Raw genomic sequence first — 21,204 nt, forward strand, 5'->3', positions numbered from 1 at the left:
GGTCTGAATCTGATGGGAGGGATAGTGAGAGAGGATGGCAAAAAAACAACCGAATGAGTGCATTAAAACCCCTCATGAATAATTAATATGAGCTCACTCTGACCTTGATGATATTCAAACAGAAGGGGTTCTGTGTTATGAGTGTTATGAGATACTGTCTCCACAGTCATTACAAAAACATACTAGGGAATCACACCTTTCCATAAATGTCTAGGTCGTCAATCTAAGATGACCAAATTCAGGGAACTGTTAAACAGTATTATAGAGAGATTTACACAAATGTGCACTTGCACATCAAACATGAGAAACAAAATGCAACACAATTTTTAAATCATTAGATTTTTCTCAGTTTTGACATTGAAACATTAACCAACATGAATAGCACCACATTGAATATGCTGCCAGTGAAGAGTGAATGACAGTAAAACATGTTTACAATGCTAATGAGCACAAATAGGAATAGGCCAGTTGGTGGTTAAATGTTTAAATGAGGATACATTTATTTTTATTATTTATACACTTATTATTTTTATTATCATTTAAATAAAATTATTTACATTTTATTATATAAATGAAATTATTATTTTATTTATACACTTATTATTATTTTTACATTTTTATGCACTTATTTAAGCTTATAATAATGTTCTACAATGCAAGCAAAAATAAATCATTTGGCTAGACCTCTCTTTCTTTCTCAACAGCAGTTCCTAATGTGTGATATGCACTCCTTCTTATATTCAGGCCTGGATAACGTCCGTTGGAGTCATTTCACAGTGATTAGGGTAATGAAGGACAATGTTCACCCCCTGCTAACCACCAACACAGAGAGCAAACCATGGAACAAATTAGCCAAGCTGTAGCATTAACAGACAGCAAGCACTCTGACCGGCTCCTGCCCTAAAACCCCCCCACCCCTCCATAAATGAAGCCCCTGTCATGCCAACTTCATATATACACTCACAATGCATCAAAAAAAGATGTGAGGGAATGACTGCGCAGAATACATGGTCATTGAAATAACAAATGCGCACTATGCATATCTGAACTCAAGTACAAATAATGTGTGTTTGTTAGGTAATGAGACAATTATTAAAACTTTTTCTTCATTTATATGTGAATTCTATCATTTATATTTTAATATACAATGGGGTCCAAAATCTCAGATCACACTGAAAATCTGGAATTCTTCTTTTAACGAAAAAAATAAAATAAAACTCTATTAAAGGATTAGTTCCCCCCATGTCATCTAAGATGTTCAGTCGCAAAGAAATTAAGGTTTTTGATGAAAACATTCCAGCATTTTTCTCCATTTAATGCACTTCAGTGGGAACCAAACGGTTCCACGTCCAAAAGACACTTTTAGTACAAACTGCAAACTGTTCAAATAAAAGGGCTTCCAGACGATGAATAATGGTCTTATCAAGTGAAACGATCGCTAATTAAAATAAAGTTTAAGTTTTATAAGCTCAAATGGCCTTGCTCTATACTGCAATGCACGTTTGAACTCATTCATCAAAATGAACAAAATCTTTTTCCGAGTCATTTGGTTCATTCAACGAACTAAACGAACAAATTGACTCGGAAAAAGATTCATTCATTTTGATGAACGAGTTCGAACAGGAGAGTCACAAACATGCGCCACAGAACAGAGCAAAGCGAGCATTTGAGCTTATAAAACTTAATCTTTGTTATTTATTTATTTTAATTGAGCGATCATTTCGCTAGATAAGACCCTTATTCATCGTATGGAATTGTTTAAAGCCCTTTACAGTTTGTACTGAAAGTGTCTTTTGGACCTTGAACTGTTTGGTTCCCACTGAAGTGCATTATATGGAGAAAAATGCTGGAATGTTTTCATCAAAAACCTTTTTGACTAAAGAAAGAATGACATGGACATCTTGGATGACATGGGGGTGAGTAAATTATCAGCAAAAGTTTTTTTCAAAATGAACTACTCCTTTAATTAATTCTAAATCTAAATATTTTTTAATAATTATTCAAATTTAAATAAATTATTTGATAAACTATTGATAATAATGATAAAAAAGAACGCACAATACAAATGTATTTCCACTAGGCCTCATTCTTTTTGTGCAATATGCATTGATTTGTTTTAAAGTTCTACCATAATTTACAATGTAAAGCTGGAAGTGATAGCGTGCGTATGTACGTCACGCATTGTTTACACTGAGATTTCGGAAGTTTTACCTTTCACTAAACATATTTAGATATACAGGAAATCGCAATGACGATTTCGATATATATCTAAGTATCGAACGGCGTCACATTGGAGACGGTTCAGTTCGGTTCAGTTGGACATCTGATTCAGATGAGTTCGACGGCTGTTAACGAGAGGTAAAAACTATATAAATACTGTTCGTTTTCTCACACAAACTGCTCGTTTCTTGTCTTAGGCCATCAATGTGTACTTACATTTACAAGTCATCAAATCATGTTTAATTTTGACTTCTCTGTGCATGCTCTTTGAAGTGGGCTCCATAGACCTGCATTATATGACTGACAGACAACAACGGTTTGACCAAAAAATGTAAAAATTGAAAATGCTGTGGAAACAAAGACACCTACATCTTGGATGCCTTTGAGGTAAGCTAAAACATATCAAAAATAAGTTTCAACTATCCCTTTAAGAGTTCTGAAACATGAAAGTGCAGCCAATAATAATGTAAAGTTTGTAAAAGAGGTGGCATCTCAAAAACCTGTTTATCAACATAAATCATATGACAAAGCTTAGTTATGAAGGTCAGTTGGGCTGCAGGGGTTAATGGCTAAGCTTATGGTGGCCAGAAGCCAGAGCTGATGTACCTGGACCAGATCCAGATACTATAAATACTCAGTTAATTTGTAGGTACAACATGACACGACTATGGGTGGATTTGTCATTTAGCAGGCCTGTTTCTTTCAAAGCATTTTAGAATATAGTTGAATGCAGAACAGAACGGTGACACGTTCTGTTCTTTCAGTAACTAACAGTAAATCCCTTGTGCTAGAGTTTAAATCATCAACCTTGGTGTTGCAAGTCACAATAGTAGCACTATCTTAAAGTAAAGTTAATTGTCTAATCCATCCTCTTCTACAATTTGTGTGAGATATATTGGCGATGCCAAGATGGAGAGAGCAAGACAACACTGATTAGTGACAATCAGCTGGGTGGGATTACAGATTCAGATGACCTCCTTAAAGAGTCAAAACAGACAGTTCTTAACTCACTGATAAAGCCTTGCCGTCTCAACCATGGATACAAATACACGTGCAAACATGGCCACACACACACACACAACTAAAGCCCAGCATGGGAGACACCGATACCACTGCTCTACCTTAATAGAGCTCAGCTAAAGAGAGGAAGAGGAGGGGGGTAAACGGGGGTGGGGAGGAACAGATTGAGAGGAACAAAGCAAAGCTTTTGAGGGTAAAAGAGTGTGGCAGAAACAGGGATATAAGAGAAACAGACCAGGGAACGAGACAGATGGGCAGAAAAAAAGAGGGAAATTGAGAATGAAAAAGTGTGTAGGAGAGGCCATGTTTTTTGTTTCTTTTTTTTGCTTTTGTGGAGACGGCGCTTTATAATGAGGAGCGATGTGAGCAGTGTGTGGGGCGTGATGAATGGCAGTACAGGCGTACGGTCTGCCACAGCACTTCCCTCTGATCGTACCTGATTATTGTGTGTGTAAGAACACGTTCCAATGAGCGTGTGCGTTATGCAGAAGATATTTCAACAGCAGGCCTGCACAATTAAGCAAACAAAAGCAAAACACGTTATCATGAAACAGGTGCTTATGCAGAACATGCTTATGGCACGAATGATGTGTGAGAACTGCACACTACAATTAGCCTACCTCAGCACAATTACACTCCACGTGGAAACATGGGAAGATTAACAGAGAATTACAACATAAAATAGATGGTGCTTTACAGGAATGCACTGATACGGAGAATATTGCAAATAAATACGAATAATCACTGTTGAAGCAGATAATCAATAACTTAACATATATTGATCGACATTTTGAAAAAAAAATCTGATCAACTTTCACAAATATAATGAATAAAGAAACAAATATAAACAATTGAATACATATTATTTATTTATTAATAAATAAATAATAATATAAAGATATACAATTTTAAAGTATATATATATATATAATATAATATATTTGGGGTCGGTAATTTTTTTTTTCCTTCAAAGAAATGGTTAATATTATGGTTTCCAAGAATTCCATGAAATGTTTCTTGAGCTCTAAATCAGTGTATTAGAATGATTTCTGAAGGATCATGTGACACTGAAGACTGAATTAATGAAGCTGAAAATTCAGCTTTGTATAACAGGAACAAATTATTTAAAATATAATCGAATTGAAATGTTCAATTGTAATAATATTTCACAATATTGCTGTTTTTACTGTATTTTTGATTAAATAAATGTAATTTTGGTGAGCATAACACACTTTTTAATAATAGTATACATTTCATATTTAAATATGAAATATATGCACTGTGGATAAAAAATAAACAAATATAAAATTAAAAAAAAATCCTACAGGCTAATAGTAAAAACTGAAATATACTGCTGATAGGGCAAATAGAAATAATAGGGGGTCCTTTGACTATAATTTATCAGCTTAAATATATGGCCAATTCAGTTATCGGATCAATAACAAAGTCATTAATTGGCAGAAAATTACATGACCACCATATACTAATCCTAGGCTAATCCCAACTCACATTTCCGACTAGATGAGTTACATTAAAATTCATTACAAAATGAGGATGAACACAATAGACTTGTTACAAAACACCGTAAATATATTAAAATATTGAAATTACAAAACATTGTGCTGTAAATGAGGCCCCACCCACAAGTGAAATACAGGCAGATGTTTTTTGTTTTGTTTTTTGTCTCACTTACCTCTATATTTCCTTTTCTTAAGTTACTTATTTACCAGTATGATACATTTTGTAAATTATGTTAATTCAGAAAGTTAACTCAAATTTAAACAACTTAACTGGATCATACTATAATTAGGTCAGGGGCCTCTTGGCTCTGCGGGGACTGTGGGGATGTCCTGTATGCTAGCGTCTTCATTAATGTGCCAAGTTTCTACAGTTAAGCCTATGAACCATATTACTTGGCTGAAGAATTGTTTACACTGATTAATATTAATAAATGTAATGATTTATCCAGCACTGGTGACTTAAATCCACTGCCACTGTTCTCTAAAAGCATGTTATTTTTAACATTTCAGCACTTTGTTCTGTAGGATTTCATGCAGTAATCACACAAATCATAGCTCAGAACTCCTGTGTGTACACAACTTTGTTAAAAATCTCTTCGAAACATTAAATACACAGCAATTTGCAGTTAGTAAGTTCCCTGAAGCAATGGAGTAATGGAGCGATAGCTCTCTGTGCACCTGGCAGCACTGCCCTGGGCAGCAGTCAGCGAGCAGTCACGTGGATGAGCGAGCGGAATAATCGACAACACTAGTCAGCAGTGAAGCCTCATTAAGAGAGAGGACAAAAGAAATGGCGGCGTACTAGTCAGGTGTGAACCATCTCCCACAGGACTCTAATGGCCGTGTCTTTTCTTCAAGAAATGAACAGACAGACGCTCTGTGACGGCAGGTTCTCCGGCGCCGCATACCTGTACTGATGCCAAACACCTGCATTTGATGAGCACATTACCCACCAACACCATCCCTTCACAACTTCATTTTTTTGTCTAAAAATTGTCCACAATAAATACTCTTCCTTTGTCATTTCACTGTTTATCCTCAGATGAGGCAGGTTATCAAACGAATGTCCACTCAGGTGGCGTCATAAGGCTGCAGGATTGAGTAATGTTGGAAACCATACCCGTAAATGGGCTTGACAAAACCAATATTCCTCATTCTGAGAGAAAAGCATTTTTTGGAAAGCGGCAATAAACAGAAGTGTTTGGACGTTATGCCTACAGACTGCACATTCCTAATGGACGCATTTGTTGCTGATGGTTATTATGTTTTTTTCAATGACCACTAGGTAAGAGTCAGGTTAACAGCGAGCATAAGCAACATTAAAGGAGTAGTTCACTTTTAAACTAACTTTTGCTGATAATTTACTCACCCCCATGTCATTCAAGATGGCCACGTCTTTCTTTCTTCAGTCGAAAAGAAATTAAGGTTTTTGATGAAAACATTCCAGGATTTTCTCCATATAATGGACTTCATTGGGAACCAAACGGTTCAAGGTCCAAATGAGAGTTTTAGTGCAGCTTCAAAGGGCTTTAAACGACACCAGATGATGAATAAGGGCCTGGGAACGCTATAATAAGGGACAATATTGAGTCCAACATTTCATTTAAATTGATAAAATTGTTCGTTTTAGTCGCATTTTCGCAGTTTCCCCCGTTAAATCCAGTCATGCTGCAGATCTTTTGCCACTCAGTCAGGCTGAGGGGGGTTGTTCCGGGGGGAAAGTGACGTCAATGCATTCCCTCTATATCCATTTTTATACTGTATATTACAAAGCCTAAATTATCAATGAGGCCTAAATTCACTTTTATCATCTAAAATGAATGATTTGAATGTATTATTTATTTAATGAAAATAATATACCATTTTAATATCAGCCATTATTATTGGCTATAACACACCAATAATCATAAATGTATCGTATCGGCTAGAATTTAAATACTGGTGCATCCCTCATATCTATCCATCCATAATCACACAAATTTGTGCCTGTACATGTGAAGTAATTTGGCTTGAAGTCTGCCATATCCAAATTGAAGTGGAGCTGACAGGTTTGGCACAGTACACAAGACCCTATCCAGTGTTTTTGTTTTGGGGAAAGAGCTCAATGTCTGACTCATTTTTCAAACCTTCCAGAACAGCTGGAGGAGGGAAGAGGGGTGGGGGACCAACCAAGTGAAGTGGGAGGGGCATGCCTAGCCAAGCTGATCCAATTTAAATATGCAAATGTTATCGGAGTTGGAAGAGGAAATTGGAAGACAACTGGAGAACACAAATGCGTGAACAAAAAGAACAATATCTAATGCAATTAAACGTTTAGCGTTGTTTAGCCTTCAATTAAGGAGATAATTATACAGCTCTACACTTTGGCCAAGCTACAAAACACATAACAGGGATCTGTTAATTCGCTTCGCAAATCATCCGTCTCCATTTAAAGGGTACCTTAGGGAATTAAAAAGTGCAAATCAAAGCAGTAGTAAGCAAATACAGATGTTAGGTGCAAAGCATAGCTGGAAATCGAAAACTCTGTCATTGTTTATGATCTACTTTATTCTGCTGAACACAAAAGAAGCATTTTTATCCTTACAATGAAAGTAAAAGGGATCCGACCAAAACAGCTCTGGACCCCACTGAATGAAACTTTCATTGTATGGGGGATGAAAGTCAGGTTTGAAACAACGAAAGTGTGTGGCAACTACCTACATTTAGACATTATAAATGAGCTGCTCTATTAAACCTGAGCTCCAAATTTGAGCACACCATCTGTTTTTTACATCAATACCTGTCAGGTCACAAGTAATACGTACCAATCCATAAAGCTTTAAACAGATTGTTCTGAGCACTTCCTTGATAATAGACCTAAAATCTCCCATAAATGCTAATTCAAGCAGCTCATATCTGTCAGGGCAAATCAAGCCTGAAATGAGTTCAGTCAGGCGTACCCCTGGTTTCCTCAGAACCGGAGTCGAGCTGAGCCCACCACGCTCCCATTGTCTTCTGCCTCACTGAGTCCAAGCATATAACCAGGCTGGGAACAAAAGCATCAGGGGAGTAGCCCCCAAAACCCCACTTTTCCTTGAATAGAAATGGCGAGGGCGGGGGTGGGGGGGTTAGATGGGGCAAAGCCATCAAACGGGTCTTCTACCCGTTCATCTTTCGAGAGCATAAGGCTGGCCCTCAGGGAGGTGAAACTAAACAAATAAAGGGACGACTCCTTCAAACCGCTCACCCCTGCAAGCACCGATGTGCATTTTACACGATCAGCTGCAGCTCACGTACCTAATTAAATATTTTCGGCCCACCGACATACAATGAAATCTCCATGGAGATTGGTTTTCTTTTTTGAAAAATCATCAGGCAGTAAAATGATTATCGGGCATGTGCCAGGTTAATTTCGAATGAGTTTTCAGCTCAAATTGGATGGATATGTAAATTACCAAGGTTAGATATTGACCAGCATGAGACACAGCAGAATGTGACTTCTGATGTTTAGTATTTGTTCTTTTAACAAGTCGGGCTCCATTTATGTGTGTGTGTGCGCGCGTGTCCGACTGTGTGTGTTCAATTGATTTGTTCTTTAATGACCTTGTCTACATGATGTAGTGCAGTAGAGTGACTATCTGTTTGGATCAACTGGAGGGTGGGGACAGGTGTCTGGACTGGCTACTGGGATTGAGGGGCCCCGCAATGGGTGGGGAGGGTCATAGGTACTGTCCCCATGGTAAAGGTATGGGGTCTGGACTGTCAGGATGGGACACAGGAGAGTCGGAGTCTGAACATCTGGTGGTGCTGCCACAGACACATTGAGGATCACACATGAAGGTGATTTACTAAAGGGGGGTGTCTTGACACAAGCAAATTACCCTATCTACAGCATTATTTATCACTTAATATAACTGCAAATTGAATAATCTTTTTTGGAGGTCATCCATGACCAATTACACCGGTGTAATCAATACAATATGTTCTAGACTAGTAACTTCTCCGATGATTAATGCATCATAATGATATATAGGGGAGGCTGGGGATGGATGGTGCACTTTTGCACCACTGAATATTCCTCAGGGTAGTTTATTTGTGAAAGTCAATTTCTCTACAGACTCAAAAACAAATCTTACTTACCTTCAATTTTTAAATGCTAGTCTACTTAAAGCTGCTGTCCATAACTTTTCTGAGTTAAACATGATCCAAAATAATTATTTAAAAAAAACAAAAAAACTATCTGCTTGCCATAGCTAGATTCGAAACAGTTAGCTTGTAATAATGATTTTAATTCCAGTGGTACTGGTGGGTTTCCACAGGAAATTCGAGCATGTCTTTGCGTCATTACGTCTGTTACGATGCAGCAGACACTAGAGCTGTGTCTGAAACCACTCACTCGTTCACTAATCCCTATATAGTGTATGGCATTTGAGTGCACTATATCTGCAAGGAGTGAACGAGATGAAGTGAGTGAATTCGGACGCTGACGTTTACACTGTGCATCGGAGAGTTGGAGCTGTCGCAGTAAAGGCTTCGTCACGCGTACTGATAAAACTCCTTTTATCTTACATTACCTACTTTATTAAATAATATTAACAACAATAACAATCATAATGACTTTATTTTGTAATTATATACCTCCATGCCAGCTTTGTAGTTTCATGGACTGAAATTGTAACGCTCACGTTCACAGATGACCTGTCGTCGAGCGCCCTCCGGCGACCGTTATTATATTCAAATGAATACGCTTCTTAACGACGATTAACTGATATTTTTAAAATCCTCCACTGGATGTAATGTAATCTCTGGTTTAAACTTGCTCGCGCCGCACTTTCATGCGCGCTCAGTTCTCTCCGCATTGGATTGTGGGAAATAGGGCTTCAGCAAGTGTACATCGAATGTACACTCGAATTCAGAGAGGATTGTGGGTAAAAGTAGTGAATGAATGTAGGGAATGATGTCGTTCACTCAGAATTCGGACACCACTACAAAATGGCCGACACCCGATATAGTGCACTATATAGTGGATAGGGAGCGATTTCAGACACAGCTTAGGGGATCCATTCGCAGCATTTATTAGAGAAGTCAAAACAGGCAGGGGTCAACAACAGCAAACAGAGCAATGGAGGCAAGGCAAAGACAAACCAGATACAAGCGAAGGGTCGAGGCAGGCAGAGAGAGTCAGAGTCCAGTGAAACAGTCCAGGGACAGGGCAGGCAGAGAAGGGTCAGCAACAATAAACAGTCCATGGGTCAAACACAGGAATCAAGCTCAGGAGGATAACGCTCAGAATTGCAACCAACAGTAAAACAAGACTTCAGAGCAAGTGAATGAATGAACAAGGTATATATAGACAGACTAACAGGATGAGACACAGGTGAATGCAATCAGTGAATGAGGTACAGGTGAGTGTTATCAGTGAAGATGAGTCCGAGCAGTGAGTTATGGGAAATGTAGTTTGTGAGTGATAATAGTCTAATCTGGAGTGCCTTCTGGTGGTTCTCAAGGGCACTCCAGCTGGTGACCGTTACCCGTACACATAAAGAAGAGAAAGAAACTGTCTCATGCGAAAACAAGGATTTAAACATCGATGGAGCTTTTGAAAAGTGTGTGAACTCTGTTTTGAAGGGGTTCAAAACGGAAAAAGAGGCTTTTTTTCTGCTGAACAAGACATTTCAATAGTTCAATCGCGTAACAGTACGTTTTCTTAATTCACACAGTTATGGAGTTTCCTTTGTTGTGCCTATCTCGTTTTGCTATTATGCAGAATATGAATTCTGAACTACACAAATGACCATAAAACACATAAAATTTAACAACAGTCACACAATGCTGATGTTGTTAACATGAACAATTTGTGAACAAAGTAGGCTATAATTTGCACGGTTGCTGTAAATCCCCCTTAGTTGTTCAGAACAAAAGTGGATGTTACTTACTTGTTCAGAAGACATTTTCCGGTGAAAATTCTTATGTTGGTCAAATTTTCAAAAGTGAATCTGTGATTCTGTATGACAGTATCCACACAACGCGGTGATTGACAGCACAGCAGCACTCGCCTCAAAACACTGTGTTCATCTGCGCTGTTTCATGCCGATTTACAACCCACGTAAAGATGATAATTCCGCAAATAACTGCAGATTTCGAACAGAGACGGTGACAAAATCCGCTTTTCCACCAAAGCATTTTGAGAGCCGGTGCCTGCGCGCAAACCAGTTCTTTGCGTTTCGACAGCCAAATAATCGGTTCACGGCCAGGGAAACTGGTTCCATAGCGGCACCAACTCTTTGCTGGACTAGAACCGTTCTTTTAGCACGTCATGTTTACGTCGGGGGCTGGGGCGGGTTTATATGCGTTCTAAACATATTTTCTGATCATCGCAAAGCCAGGAGAAACTGCAGAAACACGCAAGCGTTTTTATTTATTTATTTATTTATTTTTAAACATAAGCAAAGAAGAAAACAGTCATATAGAACAAATAAATGGAAAGAAAAAAAGACACAAGACAGGGGTACATAACTTATCAGAAAAGATTACATATCAAACAAAAAGATTAAAAGACTTACATATTTCAATTGTTTTTAAAGTTTTCTTGGTACACGAGTTAGAGATAATCCCAAAGCAATGTACTTGCAAGCGACGTACACAGTGACATAACAACGTCGTTCCCTGGGCGCTCTAGTCAGTGGAAAAGCAAACAGATTTTGAACGGGTTCGCAAGTTGAACCAACTCCGAACCAACTTTGAACCAGCACCAGTTCCGAACCAGTTCTTTTTTCGGTGGAAAAGGGGTAAAAGAGGAAAAGTTGCAGACTGCAGCTTTAAGAAAGTAAAACTCATGTGACTAGCCCCTTTTTAAGAGCAACTAAACAAGGGGTACAAATGTGAGAAACATCCTCAAAATGCATGCTAAGGGCCATTCACAGCACAGACAAACCGCAACAAACATGTTTGTTGGGTTTTGTTCGATGCTGTTGGTGTCTGTTGGCATCGGTCTGGGTTTGTTTTCACCTTATTGACTGTTCAATCAGCGCTTGTCTGTGTATGGTAGGGCAGTGTGAAACATGAAGCTATTTTTCATAAAATTCAAAATCGAACAGCCAACTTGTTTGTTGCTACGTGTTGCCGTTTGTCTGTGCAGTGTGAAATGGCCTTTAATGAATGTGATAGTCCAGCTAAACTCAAGCTGATGCTAGGTTTTGATTGAATAAAACCTGCTGGTAAAAATGACTCCCGTGTCTTTGTGATGAATTGCACATCCGATTGGCAAGGTCAGTGATTCAGACCCAGAGTAAATGTTCCGTACAGAGGTAAAGACATCAATGACAACGGCCATTTTACTAGTTCTGAAGAAGTGGTTTAATAATGCAGTATGTGTTCATTGAATGAGGTGAGTTGTTCGTGGTGGAGTCACATATTCATGACTGTCATCTCTGATGACATGTGGGCTTACTACCGACCATACAAAAAAAAAACAAAAAAAAAACAGCAGAGCTCCAGGCAATGGGGATGGAACACCCCAGACATAACAGCTGGAGAAAGTGTACTTGATGCAAAACAGGACATGATCCTACTTTCAGTGACACACAGCTAAAGTGTGACAAAAAGAAGACTCACACACCTGCACACACAATAATTTGTCGTAATTACACGTAATTTGACGTACATGAACATGACTGAAAATAGTCCATCATTTACTCAAATATATACATCAAAATAAAACCGAAAACGTGATGTGGCTTAGTGTGGTTATCGAATTATGAAGGCTGTGATTTAATTCAATATATATGTGTGCTACATGTTTCACAGAGTGAAGTGCGACACTGTGTTAATTTACACACATGGAGTTTATGCTATATGGTTTCAGCATCTTAGAGTGGATCAGTTTACAGTAAATGCTGCTCTACACAAACTCCATCTCTGCATGTGCTATCCACCAAATTAATAGCTTAAAATTTAAGAAATCCCTGATAAAAGAATATATCGTGTTTTTTTTTTTTCAAAGTTTGTCCCAAATCATTATTTTTGCCTCTTTAATAAAATATTTGCATTGTCTATCTATGCAGATGTACTCCTCAACAAACTAAAACTGTTAAATTAGAATTAACAGTCCTGTATTTTTGTAGTACAATTTTAACTTAATGGAGTTCGTAATTTGAACTCGTAATTATTTGAGAGCTATGACTTGCACAATGTGGCCGCTGTGCCACCTGACCACTGACCACATTTTAGTTGCGTGCGATTCAAAGTGGTGCTGTGCAGAAAAATCAGTGTATGACATCAAAGTAACATGAGAGCGATTTAAAATCATACAGATTTTTATTTATGGTTATTACGACATGGCGTGAATGCAGAAACACTGTACTGGCCTGCTTTTATGCTATTTCATATTTCGTTTTTCGAGCTTGACAGATGCAGTCACTATGAATGAACTGTCATTGTATGGAGAAGAGTGTTAAGAGAGAAAAAAAATATATCATACCAGTTGACAGGATGAGTGAACTTTCCCATGTGTACTGGCTATGCATGGCGTTACACCCCCCAATGATATATGCTCTGTCTATATTATGTGCTCTAGGAGGTCTTCAATTGCTTTATCTCATCTCATTTCTCCACACACTGATTGATTAATTTTTAATTTAATAAGCAGCAATATTAAAAAAAAGTGGCCTGGAGGAACCCTCTGCCCTGGAAAAATGGCACTCTGTACGCCTCAGCGCTCCAGACCACTTCCTGCTAATTCAATTCCCTCCCACCAAATTAATATTATTAGTGGGCATTTTGGCAACTAAACACGATGGCCAGCATCCGGTCATTCAATCCCCCGTGGGATTCGGTTGACGTTGATTTACACCGACCGCTCGGTATCAGGGGCACAAATCAACAGCTGTGAAATCTCTCCTTTCAACGGCAATCACAGAGAGCTCATTGATTACTGATACGGATCAATGGGATGACAGCGGAAGAGCTGCTAAGCAATTGTTTTTTACAGACTGGTCTAAAGATTGCTATAGCTCCGCTTCTGCTTTATGATATTTGAGACGGAGCTGAGGTAGGCAAATAAACTGATAATCGCTGGCTCAGGAGAAACCCCATGAGGTGTGCCTGCATGTAGATAGCAGCTCAAAAGAAAGAAAGAAAGAAAGAAAAAGAACAAACTGAATATGTTGTGTTATTTAAAGTCTTGGCTATGCTTGAGTGATTCTTGACTATATATTCTGCACTGTGTGCATTTCAAGTTCACAACTTTTGCTTATTAGTATGTGAGGGTTCTAAGTCTTGAAATGCTGTGTTTCCTAGCAACAGACTCATGGCTCACCCGACTCGTTGTCAACTGCAAGACTACATGGCCTCTGACAGATGACCCGACTTTACAACACAAAACTCTGAGTTTGCTGAATGTTCTCCAAGTTTTTTCGCCCTTATTTCAATCTCCTCTATTATATTTTTGTAAAGAAAATGTATTTATTGAGCGAGAGCTCATGTGTGATTAATGTAGCCCTGATATGTGAGAATAGAAACGAGGAACACAGTTAACTAGATCAATGCACAGCATGCTAGAGGATTGATATGGAGGCAGGAAACCAGTTAAAAAAATCTATTCTAATTAATAATTTTGTTTGTAATTGAGAGATCAAATGCAGCTATATAACTGAACTGCTGTGAATCTAAAGATTACAGTAAACCATGAATTTGTTTACTTACACATACAATTTAATACACAAACACACTTATGCTTACTTTAAATTTGTCATAGCAATGGTTTTCAATTGATTTGCTTCACAACCCAGATTATTCTTTGATTGGCAAACCAACACACAAAATATAAATGTCTCTAAAATGTATTAATATTACTATGGCCTTAGTATACTTTAGAACCTCCATCACAAGGACGACTTGAGCAGGACGTTCCTCAGTGATACGCAACTCAGTTTGAGGTACATTATGCAACTCCTCACCATCAGCACTAACAAGTGCAAGTCAAACTGATTATTTTACCTGTACTTAATTATTTTTCTTAATTTAAGTATTTTTCTAATGTATTGCGGTTAATGGAAACTGTATCAATAACAGTGCATATTAGCCGAGCTCTAGCGTGAATGACTGATGTAACATAAAAGTTGGTTAAACAAATCTTGCTCCATGCTTAAACAGACAATCTGCATTAATAGACATAGTTTTAGGTAATAGTGGCCCACATCTGATTAGCAGAAGTATTTCAGTAAGACAGTAATAATTTGAGTTAGCCAGTTAGCTGGAGACCTACACGATATAAAACTCAAAACTAAGTATATTGAACACCATCTTTCAAAAGCAAGCGGTTTGCGAATCCTGCATTGAACCACTGGTGCATGCTATCTGGTTTGAAAATACAAATGAACTTTAGTTCGTTTGAACAAACTCAACAAGGAAAGCTGAAGAGCATTGATTCCCACACATTTGACTGAACCTGGCATTTACCAAAGCATTAGAACTAATAAAATAAATAGATGTATTAGCTCTACTTACTGTTGTTGACACCATTTTGTTACATTGGTTAATTTGAAGTCATTAGGGCAATTACTGATCCTTTTGGTAAAGTTGGAGTTCTTGCTTATTTATTTCATGATTTGCATGTTCATATAAGTATGCGGTAGTACAGTACATGTACATGATGAAGATGAAAACACAAAGATGTCCAGCCAAACTCAGTTTGATAGGATTTAGTGTCCTCAGAGAAGTGCACATCCCAGCAAAAGAACATAAGTTGGCATTCACAAAAATATACAGCTGCTGGCCAATGTATAGTGTTATTAAAAAAGTTGTTGTAACTGAAACTCTCCTTTCTTTCATTTCCCCCCATGTAATTTCTGCATTTCCTACTTGTAATTCAAAAATATTATATATAAATGAGAGCATAAGTAGTGCACTAGCTTCACTCTGGAAATACGCAGCATCCCCTTCCCCCATATTTTTGCACCCCCCGCCCCCGTTACCCCCCGGAATCTTCCTCAAGTCTGCCAATGAGAGCGCATTGGCAGCATTTTTTTCCTAGAGACAGTGTGCTCCATGTCTGGGGTGGTTCCCCTCCTCTGCTCAGTCGCGGAGTTCAACACCAATCAGACGCCAGGCCACAATGATTCCGCATCGCAGCTTTTCCTGTTTGACAAAGCGCAATATGGGGTTTTCAGGCTTGTTATCCTCCAGGCATGAGGGGTGCCATGTGACGGCATGCATACTCCAAGACAATGGAAATTACACCCTGACACGCGCACATTAAAAACAGATTCCAGCTAGGTGGGGGGCAGCTACTGAGCTACAGTCTATTGAGGATTTCTGACTATTTCTATTATACACGGTTTTGTCTCTAACTTCCACTTGTTTTTTTTTTTTTTAAGCATCCTGCAAAAGTAATGGATCCACAATACATTCAAACTCTTCTCTTTCTAGAGTTTTTTTACAACTGAATCAATCTTCTGTGCACAAAGATCTCTTTATTTATATGGATCTCATATTCTCTTCTTGGCTGGAACATTGTTTTTAGACAGAGAGTTACCGTCCGAGCTCAAGGACGAATGTGATCAATAGCACAGCTCTCCAGGCTTTCTCATTTTACAGAGCACATGCTACTGATACTGTGAGATGTCTCTAATTCTAAATAGATCAGGATTAACTGAAAATCGCCTCTGCACTGTCAACCGGTGATCCCTCGAAGCTCCACAAGAAGGCAAATCCACCTCAGTCCAAAACCGCTTAAGAGAGGCATAAATCCAAAATTGTAATTGTATGTGTAACACATGGTACCATTAGAGAAATTACACAAATTAAGAAATAAAATATTTCACTTAATTAATATGAACATGAATAAATGCGAATGTCAACGCATTTCCTACTTATAATTTTCCCAAACTCTGTTGCCGCCTCATGCAGTTGAAGAATACGTGAAAAAGACTCCTGCTACGACACATCAGTGTCAGGCCTGCCATGATCTCAAGCCACATGTGGAAGTGCCCCTAATTCAGAAATAAAGTGACTTGAGTGGGGCAAACACAATTTCACCCAATTTCACTCTACAGCAAATTCAAGCTGAATGGTTTTGACCTTTTTATGATGACATGAGACACCAGACCATTTGGTAAAGAATGGGCTTAAGAGACAGAATTGCCTCTCAATAAGAGGAAGTTTTAAAAAAAATAGAAGAGTTTTGGCAGCTGACTGGAGACCGCCAGGGTTAATAGAAGCTGGTTATTCCTCGTTGCAGTGAAACAGGGGGAATTGATGTGCTCAGTCGTTGGATTAGAACACATTTCACACTCTAAACAGCTTACAGTGAAAGATACACAGTGGGAGAGACCCACAAAGTGATGGTTGGATGGCAGAAACTACATATTCTCAAAGCTCTTGTTCATCTGGAAGGATGCTCAGTGCGCTGGTTCCTGTTGTTTTTTTTTTAACATTGAAGATCTGCATCAAACCTTGGCATCGCTGAAATGTGGGTCATTCAGCTACCCATGTTCTGCATAGCAACCAATGAGCAGCAGTGGTGAGGGACCAGCCTCCATATTCAAGTGCACAAATACACAAACAAGTAGGAGTGAGCCTATTACAAAAAGATACATGCTCAAAACTGATTTAAAAGCAAGCAGAAAACCTTGAATGTAATACATCTGCTACTCAAGAGCTCACAAAACATATGTATTATATATTAGTGCAGAAGTTTCTGTATGGTTGTAGGAGATACTATACAGGAGGAAATCTTTGATTGAAAGAGAAGATATTGCCATAAAATATATATTAACATTGAAATATTAGCATTTAACTAAATTATTATATGAGAAACTTTATTTTGATGGTCCACAAACAGACATTCTGCTGAATATAAGTAACTTTGCGACATGTCTACTTATTCTACTAGCCTGAACCTTAACCTAACAGTCTACAAATACTCTAATGAGAGTTCTAGCGTGTAGTTGAAAATGAATAAGAGTTAGATAAAATTAATATAAAATATAATATTCATTTATATTTTAACATTTATTTCTATAGTTATTATATCAAAAGAAATTAAGAAAAAGGATGAGTTAGAGATGGTGATCTGACTGAGTCATTGAACACTCCACATAAAACTAATAATAAAATAATATGCTAACAAGTGTAAACAAAGCAGAAACATGGCATTTAGATCCTCAAATGGCTTCCATTGGCGCTGGTAAAATAATGCTAGTGATGCAAATTCAAGTCAGCTGCATCTCACTACATATACATTCACTGCTGTTTGTTTGAGATTACTTAATCCAGTTCTTAGCCAAATATTCTCTCCCCAAATGCAAACAACCGTTTTAATATGAGCATTAATATCAGCATCCTGTTTGCATTAAAGTGTGTCATTAAGAAACTATTCATTTGATCCATCCAATCGGAAGTGTGATAATTATTTGAGAAAAACATTGAGATATAGCTCTACGTCGTGACTGTAAACACCAATTTTCACTCTACTGATGCTGAGACAGGGATAACCACATGGCTCATTCCTCTTCACGCCTTCAGCTGCTGTTAGTGGGATATAAGGAAGCATGTGTATAATCTTCTCATTATTTCTACATGAGTTTTTAATTGTGTTTTGATTCTGATTCAAACACTTTTGCTTTCTCATTCGCACGGCTGCCATAGGAAATTCATCATTATAAAGGCAATGGATCTTAGTAGATGGCATATTTAATTTGAGGCAAATGAAAACAAGGCTGTGAAAAAATAGAATAACAAACACTCTCATGACAACTTTTTATGTGATGGCAACATCATATAATGTCACATGACTTGGTGCGCACGTAAAGTTATGTTTTTGTTTTTTTCCAAAATAATAATAATTAGGTTAAGGATATGTGTACAGGGTTAAATTTAGGGTTAGTTTTAGGCTGTTTGTACATTCTTTACATGACCCAGCCAGCTAGTATAATTTCTTGGAGTTCATACCAAAATATTACGACTTCTCATGAGATTAGGTTAGGTTAGGTTAGGTTTACCATAGGTAAACTTATCTCGGTTGAGATGTGGCTTGGGAAAGGGTAAAAGAATACACACCGTCGCCCAGCCTCTCGGGAAACTAGTGTCGGAGTTGCATGTACTTATGCACAATGTTTGACCCTTTTAAACTTAAAATGACGAGAAAAAACAAATGCATTCCAATGGACGTGGAAGCAGACAATGTCTGAGTGTATTGGGTTAGCTGCGCACTGTGATTGGCTCATCGCGTTTGAGGGCGTGGCTTAGCCATAGGTTAATTTGTTTAATACAACATTCTCACCCCATCGATTTCATGTATCATTACCATTTCCCTTTCCCTTTATTACCACAACACATCCAAACGAATGCAATTCTGTGCATTATGCAAATTCTTCTTCGAGCCCTCCGCCTCCCCAGCACCACCGGTCTAGATCTGCTATGTGAGGGGGTTCTCCCTCTGTCTAGCAGCAAGTTTCCATTAGTTGTACTGTCTGTTCAGAGCATTATTCTGAAGCAAATTGAACTTGCTTTGCCGCAGCAACCACAGATAAAGCAGCAGCAGCGTAGCAGATCTAGTACATCAAGACCAAACCTATGTACATTCTATTTACATTAATGAAATATTTTACAGACTATTCCTAAAGTTGTAATGACTATACTTATAATATCTCATGAAAATAACTAGTTATATGAAAGACCTAAAACATCTGCATCTAAGACCTCATTTTAGTTCACATAAAAACATACGGTATATGATGACAAAAAATATATGCAATCCCAGTCTTCACTGTTTTCCATTTACAAAAATAAGCTAAAACGACAACTAACTGACGTGACCACTAAAAAAATAAATAAATACATAAAAAAAATAAAATTAAAAAAAAAAACGAACAAGGGTCATTAATCTAACCCCAAATTCCTCACCCATAAAAACTCAGTCTACAGCATGTGCTGGAAATCTCTGAAGAGAAAGCTCTTATTAGGCAATTGTGCAGGGTGATATCACAGGTCTGTGCTAAAAAGGAAATTATAAAGCTCTCCAGCCCTTAGTCTGCACTTTATCCACTAATGCAGCCATTAATTTGGCCTATCAAGAAACACTCCAGTCCAGCAAATGCAAAGTAAATCAAATTTACATCAAAGTTTCCTCTGACCGTAAGGATGCAATTTTACATTTCAAGTGATCAGACAGCTCTGTCTGCACACAGCACAATTATAACAATCTATCTATCAGTCTTCAGTACTTCTTTCAATAAATGTGGTTCATTGAAAGCACTCTGAATTTCAGCTTGATTTTCCTTTGCAGTTTGTTGCACAAAGATTGATGATATACAAAAATTGATAGAAACAAATACTACAGGATAAAGAATCCAATTTACCCTGGCAGGGATTTGTGCAGTATACAAAATGCTAACCAATTAAGTGAACGCATCTTGTCACATCTAACTGTATCTAACTGTAAGATTGCTTTACAGTGTGAAGCACATATATGTACTTCATTCCATGCCCTATTTCTGTGTGAAATTCTTCCAGGAAGGACATAAATGGCTATAAAAGCAAGGCATATCGTTCATTGTTTCTCTGATTAGGCTGATTAAAATAACTTACTCTAGCTCTTCTCATTTGGCCTCAGTGGGACAGAGTGCTGTGTAGTTCAAATGAAAAAAAGACTGATCAGATCAGAATACTCTGCATTCATCACATAGGGCAGGTAAGTAATTAGGAGGGCCTGAAATGACCTGATAAGTTTGAATTAATCCCACTAGTCATAAATCATTGGTACTGATTTGATACAAATGTGGGCTTAAGTGTTAAAGGGACACTCCACCCATTTGCATTAAGCTTTCCATTGTTTGAAATCCACTCTATTGAAAGAACATGCAACACTCTCTCATTTTCCCTGAGACGAGATAAATCCACTATTTACCTTTTTCACTTCCTCCTACAATGACGCAAAAAATCGTCATTTTACGTCACTGTAGGAGGAAGTGTAAAGAAGGGTGGGGGGTGGGGGAGATTTCTGTAAAGACTACAACATTTGGGGATCATCGTCGCCGTATTTCTGTCCACCGGACCCTTCGGAGGTATACCGTTTGGCGAGTTTCACCATTTAATCTCTCCAGGAGTTGCGCCTGGATGACGGCCGCTGTCAGCGGTACTTCCGTCTGTCCCGCTTCCAGTTTGATGACATGTTGTCCCACATCGGAGCGAGGATCACCCATGCCCCCATCCACCTAATCGGTCATTAATTTTTGTTTTGATGATAAATAGAGCAACATGACATCATGACTTTTGCGTAAACATATACGCCACTTTCGTGTCAAACTTGATAAACTTCGAGCCACTTGGCATGTTATCTTTACGCATTTTGTGCTATCCGCGCGTATGCGTCTACGCCATTAACGTTCGCGTCATTCCGCGTGTCTGTACACGCCGTCAAATGTCCAGTCATAAATGCCATTAACCCCAGTGACGGTTAAGTTTA

Source organism: Pimephales promelas, chromosome 18, assembly GCF_988280905.1.
Source record: "Pimephales promelas chromosome 18, fPimPro1.hap1.1, whole genome shotgun sequence".
Taxonomy (NCBI): Eukaryota; Metazoa; Chordata; class Actinopteri; order Cypriniformes; family Leuciscidae; genus Pimephales; species Pimephales promelas.